The sequence below is a fragment of the Otolemur garnettii genome, unplaced genomic scaffold (genome assembly GCF_000181295.1).
Source record: "Otolemur garnettii isolate 467f Iridium unplaced genomic scaffold, OtoGar3 scaffold00226, whole genome shotgun sequence".
Classification (NCBI taxonomy): Eukaryota; Metazoa; Chordata; class Mammalia; order Primates; family Galagidae; genus Otolemur; species Otolemur garnettii.
The window spans coordinates 818,446-824,902 of NW_003852621.1; positions in this window are offsets into that span (position 1 = coordinate 818,446).

The following is a 6,457-nucleotide window of genomic DNA, read 5'->3' on the forward strand; positions in this document are numbered from 1 at the left end:
CTTAAGATTTAGTTCACAAGTGTCTAAAGACTTGAAGTATTTTAAGTGAAGGACTGTTAATCAGGGACAGGCCACAGACATACAGACTCAAGTGATCTATTGAACAAATTGATGGCCTGCAGTTATTGTCTTTCATAGCCTTTGGCCTGGTTGGGGCTTACAATTTTAGTTTAATTCACATGGGGAACCTGGTGGAAGGTGGTACAGGGATACTGGTACTACCGTGTTTCCCCAAAAATAAGACACTGTTTTATATTTATTTTTTCTCAAAAAGACACACTAGGGCTTATTTTCAGGGGATGTCTTATTCTCCGCGCTGAAATGCATGTTGTGGCTATGCAGATACGCTGCATAGCAACACCCAATCACTAGGTCTTATTATTGGGGTAGAGCTTATATTTAACAAATGCATAGAAATCCTGCTAGGGCTTATTTTTTGGGTAGGTCTTATTTTCGGGGAAACACAGTAGTCTTGCAATACCTCTAAGTCTGGAATTGTGTCAAAAGAAGAAGAAACAAGACATAGTAGACTCACAAAAATTAAAGACCTAATTTGTGTGGTTTTTTCCCCCCTCCAATATAAACTTATTTTGGGGATAGGCGCTTTTGAAAAAAAGAATATGAAATCCCTAGAAGTCAATGGCTCCTCAGAGCCTTGGACCTTATCCTCAGGAACTTCCCATTAGAACTGCCTCTGCCCAGAGCAGTGGGAGATCAGCTGTGTCCTCTGGGAAGGAGATTGTTGTTCCTGTTCTCCAGTGCTGGCCCTCGATTCTGCTCAGTGGGGGCCATCTGAGTTTGCCCAAGGATGGGCACATGATCCACCTGATTCCATCAGGAAAGTTAGAGCCCTTAATTTATTGGAGCAGCTGGTGCCCTTTGGCCAGTTCTCTGTAATGGGTCCCTTTTCTCTTTGTCTCCAGTACACAGGTACCACAATCAAAAACATTCTTAGGTATTTATAGAAGTGGTAGATGCTACTAAAGACCCCACTGGACCAGGTGCAGTGGCTCACACCTGTAATTTCAACACTGTAGGAGGTTGAAGTGAGAGGATCACTTGAGGCCAGGAGTTTAAGATCAGCCTGAGCAAGAGTGAGACTTTGACTTCACAAAAGAAAAAGGGAAAAAAGACCCCCCGCCAAAACCTAGCCTGGAGTGGTGCTGGGCACCTGTAGTCCCAGCTGCTTGCAAGGCTGAGGCAGGAGGATCACTTGGCGTTTGAGGTTGCTGTGGTCTATGATCATACTTTTGTACTCTGGGCCAGAGAATGAAAGCCTGTCTCTTAAATAAATAAATAAGAAGACCCAGTAAATTGTCGAGGGTTTCCAGAGGCAGGGATAATTGCTTCAGGGTGGGGATCAAGGAATGATCCGCAGAAGAATGGACTCTTTGTAGGTGGGAGACTGATTTATTGGTGCAGAGGCTGGGCTTAAAAGGTGCTCAGGAGCAAGTACCTGGAGGCGCGAGCTTGGAGCAGGAGCTGTTCTGGGCCACAGACCCCTAGAAAGTGGGCCAGAAGCTTTGGGGCCATCTGAGACTTTTTACCCCTCCCACCCTCATCCCATTAGAGTTTACTTGTTGCCTTGTTTGCTTCACCATTGTAATAGTGTCTGGACTTTCACCGAAGTCCTCCCCGCCAGCTGTTCTCACTGTTTGGCAAAACCTGCTCTGCCAGAAAGCCCCCAGCTGACTTCTGCTACCCTGATTAAAGCCACCTTCCTCAGCAGCCTTTTGTAAGGTAAGTGTGTTTATATCTAGTGTCATCTTTTGCCCAAGCAGTATCCTTCCCTTTGTGCCAGCCCCTCTTAGAGGCCCTTGCAGAGACAAGTTAAGCCACTCCTGGCAGTATCACTCTTCCTGTCCTGGTCTGTGCAGCAGGTGAATGAGTGCTGTCTGTTTCTGGGTCTGCAGAAGATGAACTTATAAGCATCAGGAGACTGGCAGGCTATCCAGGGTGGGGGGCTCATGGCACCCCAAGGCCAGTGTGCAGCCAGGCCTCGGGAAGGGGCTGCACAGCCTTAGGAGGTCTGGGTGCAACTTCACCTCCCTCCTCCCCTCCCTCTGTTCCTCAGACGCCTCCTCCTGTCAGGTCCAAGCCCATTATAGGAGCTGGAATCAGATGGGTGTCATGCTGGTGAGTGTCCACACCTTGTGTCATCCGAGGTGGCCTATAGAGGGGATAGTTGGTGGTCCAGGACATGAGAAAAGGAACCTGTCCAGCTGATCAGACACCTCCAGAGGCCCTGCTGAACTGCGGTCACATTCTGCACACAGAGCCCAGGCTGACGTTTTTGCCATCCCTGCCCTGTCCAGATGCTGTCCAAAGAGAGGGGTGTCTACGTTTGTGTCCTGGAGACTCCAGCCTCCTGAGGAGGAAAAGCCACTGGAGAGAACACAATCCATTGCAGAGGTGGAGCCTCTTTGGCTCCAAAAGAACTCCTTAATCTTGTCCATCTGTCTATCTCTGAACACCCCCAGCATGGCGGCTGCTCCTTCTCATTCAACCCCAGACACTCTGCCAGACTCAGCTGGTGAGGGTCCTGCGTGCTGCCCAGCTCGGTTCAAGGGCGGGCCAGGTGGCTGTGTTCTGAGCTGGTTGTCCCCGCTCCCTGCATGTGCTTCAGCCTCTTGGTCTGAGAGAGCTGAGGTTCCCCATGTCTCTGCTGGTAAGGCTGCTCCTAGGCTGGGGATTCCTGTCTTGCATTCAGACTCACTTGGCTCCACATTCACAGATAACACATAACTTTAAAATGCTTTACTAATCCCATCATTTGAATCTTGCAGGCAAAGGAGCCTGTTTGTACATGGAATTCCCAGAACATTCCAAAAAACAAACAGATGAAATAGCTGCCCTTGCTGTCTTTAGGAAGCAGGAGCTCTGGGGGGTAACCCAGCTGATAAGTAGGGGTAGGAGAGTAGGGTAAGGAGTAGGGGGAGATTCAACCTCTGAGGGGCATGGCTTCTATGCGAAGTCCTTGGGCAGTGGTCAGACAGGAAGGGGACAGAGATGGTACCCCATACCACACCAGTCCTTGCTGGACCATAGCCATCTGCTGTTCAGCCTGGGGGAGGAGGATTTGGCTGGGGGCACAGACCCCTGTAGCAAGGGCATAGGGCACCTTCACCCTACCTGGAATCTGGGCTCTTCTGACAAGGAAGGTGCTGGAACTCCTGTGTGTTCAAAAAGGCTTGCCAATTTTTGTCTCCTGCTGACTTTGAATGTCATTAGGACTTAGGTTCACAGCTGCACAGACCCACATTTGGTCACATTTGACAGATGCCGTGCCCTGCCAGGTCCAGGGGGCCTCTGCAGGGTGGAATGCCACTGTGTCTCCTCCCACACCACCTTCCTTGCTTGTAGTTCTAGGAAAGCAGGCCTCTCTGAGATGTGGGTTCCCTGTGCGGGGCTGACATCAGAGGCACAGACGCAGAGCAGCCCCTCTTCCTGGGGTAGAGAGAGTGTTCTTCCAGGCATTATTTCATATTCATCTGAAGTTGCTTCTCATCTTTTTTCCTCTTAATTTATTGATGAATCATTTACATAAAGAAAATGCATGCTGGGAGGTGCCTGGAGGTGGTAGGTTAAAAACCAGCTCCGGCCAAAAATTGCAAAGAAAAAAAAAAAGAAAAGCAATCCAAGTGTGCAGCTTTTTTTTTTTTTTTTTTGAGACAGAGCCTCAAGCTGTCCCCCTGGGTAGAGTGGTGTGACGTCACAGCTCACAGCAACCAAAACTCCTGTGCTCAAGTGAGTCTCCTGCTTCAGCCTCCCAAGTAGCTAGGACCACAGGCGCCTGCTACAATGCCCGGCCATTTTTTGGTTGCAGCCGTCATTGTTGTTTGGCAGGCCCAGGCTGGATTCAAACCCGCCACCTCTGGTGTATGCGGCTGGCGCCTTAGTCACTTGAGCCACAGGCGCCGAGCCTAAGTGTGCAGTTCTAATGAGTTTTGACAAATGTCTTTTCCACTCCTCCCCGCACTATAGCAGAGATACGGAACATTTCCAACACTTAAAACCCCAAACCCAAACCTCCCTCCTGCCCCTTCGCATCAGTCTGTTTGTCTGTGGATTAGAGTCTGTCCAGGAGTTTACATAGATGGAAACATTCAGTCTTTTGCATCTGGCTGCTTCCACTTGGCACAGTGTTTGTGAAATTCATCATTGTTTTTGCGTCTGACAGTGGTTTGTTCCTTTGAATGAATGTGCCATTCAACTGTAAATGACATTAGAGCTGTCCCAGTTTGGGCTACTATGAACTGGTTTTCTACAAAAGTATAGTACAAATAGTTTGTGGTCATCATCTCAGTCCAGTTTGCATTGCTATAAATAATACCTCAGGCTGAGTAACATATAAAGAAATGGGGGTTATTTGGCTTGTGGCTCTGAGGCTGTATGAGAAAGCAGGTGTCAGCGTCTGCTTCTGGGAATGGGTTTAGGGAGCTTCCAGTCAAGGTGGAGGGTGAGGGGAAGCAGGTGTGTCACATGGGGAGAGAGAAGGGAGGTGCCAAGCTTTTCTCAGCAACCACCTCTCAAGGTTAACACTCATCACCACAGGGAGAGCACCAGCCACCTGTGAGGGGTCTGCCTCCAAGACACAGTTACCTCCCACCACCCCCTACCTCTAAAACTTCAGATTTCAACATAATATTTGGAGGGGACATTCAAGCCATATTAGTTGCACTTTTTATTTCTTTTGAGTGGACACCTAGAAGCTGAACTGCTGGCTCATATGGTAAGCAACTGGTCGACATTGTTAGAAACTACTAATTCTCTAATGTGGTTGCCTCATTTTATGTTCCTGCCAGCAACTTTTGGGAGTTCCAGTGTGTTAAACCTAACACTTGGTATTTTCTGTCTTTAGAAACATTTCTTGCAGTGGAAATTTAACTTAGTTTTTGAGGACCTTTACATGCTCACGGGTCACTCACATGCCCTCTTGGGTGATTCGCCTGCCAGGCTTTATGAGCTCAGTTCTTACTCTGTGACAGTTCTTGGTAGTTCTGGATCTAAGCCCTTGTTAGACCTATGTGGTATGACTGTTCTCCCCCATGTGGTCTTTCAAAGAGCAAAAGGTAAAAATGTTTATGATAGTCACCTTAATCATGTTTTAATGGTGGATCTGTGTGAGTTCTTCTATTTCATTGTGTTCAAAGCTCCTGACTAGGTGCAGACTCCTGAGGACTATGTCCTCTTGCAGGTCACCCCTTTGTCCCTCCTTGTCCCTGGGGATGGTCTTTGTTCTGAAGCCTGCTTTGTCTCAGGTCGTATCACTTCCCCAGCTTCTTTTAGTAGCGTTTCCCAAACACTTCTCATTTTCTCTCCTCTCACTCTCACCCTCTCTACCTTTATATTTAAAATGGATTTCTTGTAGGTGGTTTAGTGTAGTTCTTCCCTTGTTTATTCCAGGGAATATATTATTAATTTAATATAATCAGGCCAGATGTGGCGGCTTATGCCTGTAATCCTCGAGTTCTGGGAGGTTGAGGGAGGAAGATCCCTTGCGCTGAGGAGTCTGAGACCAGCCTGAACAAGAGTGAGACTCCATCTCTAATAAAAATAGAAAAACTATCGGGATATTGTGGTAGGTCCCTGTAATCCCAGCTACTTGGGAGGCTGAGGCAGAAGGATTGCTCAAGCCCAAGGGTCTGAGGTTGCTGTGAGCTATGATGCCACTATGTTCTACCAGATACTCAGCATGATAGAGTGAGACTCTCTCTCTATATATGGTTTATTTGTCCCATCAATTCTTTATTTCCTCCCTTTTTTTTCCTGTCTTATTTAAGAGTTATTTTTGTATTTTTGGTATTCAAATGTATCTTCTCTACTGGCTTCTCAGACCTTTTTGCTTTAATCATCCAGTGTTTTTCCTACACTTGCAGCTTAAACTTAAGACAGTCTACTCCCATATGACTAGGTCATGCTCCGTCATGTGGACGGTAACAACTGCAGCCTTTGAGGCTCCATTTCTGTCCTCCCTCCCTGCCTTCCCCATTGCCACACACTCCACTTTCTCATGTGCCATTGGTTCCATGACACATTATTTCGGTTTAATCAGTCAATATCTTTAAAATAATTTTAAGTAAGCAATGATATATATTTTACATTTGTTCACATACTTGCTCACGGTTGTTCTCACACTTCCTTTGTATCAGTCCTAGTTTCTACGTGCTGTTTATTCCTTTAGCCTCAATAATTTCCTTTAGTGTTTCTTGTTACGCACATGTACTGAACGTGGATTCTGTCATTTGTAGCTTGTATGAAAATGTTTTTAATTTGCCCCCATTCTTTGAAAGCTATTTTTACTAATTATAGAATCTTGGTTTGATGGGCATTTTTCTTTTCATCATGTTAAAGCATCTTGTTCTATTGTCCTCTGACTCCCATTGCTTCCGATGGGAGTCTGGCAGTTCTTATATTTGTTTCTCTGGGTTTAATGTGTCCTTTTGAGGGGTGGTTC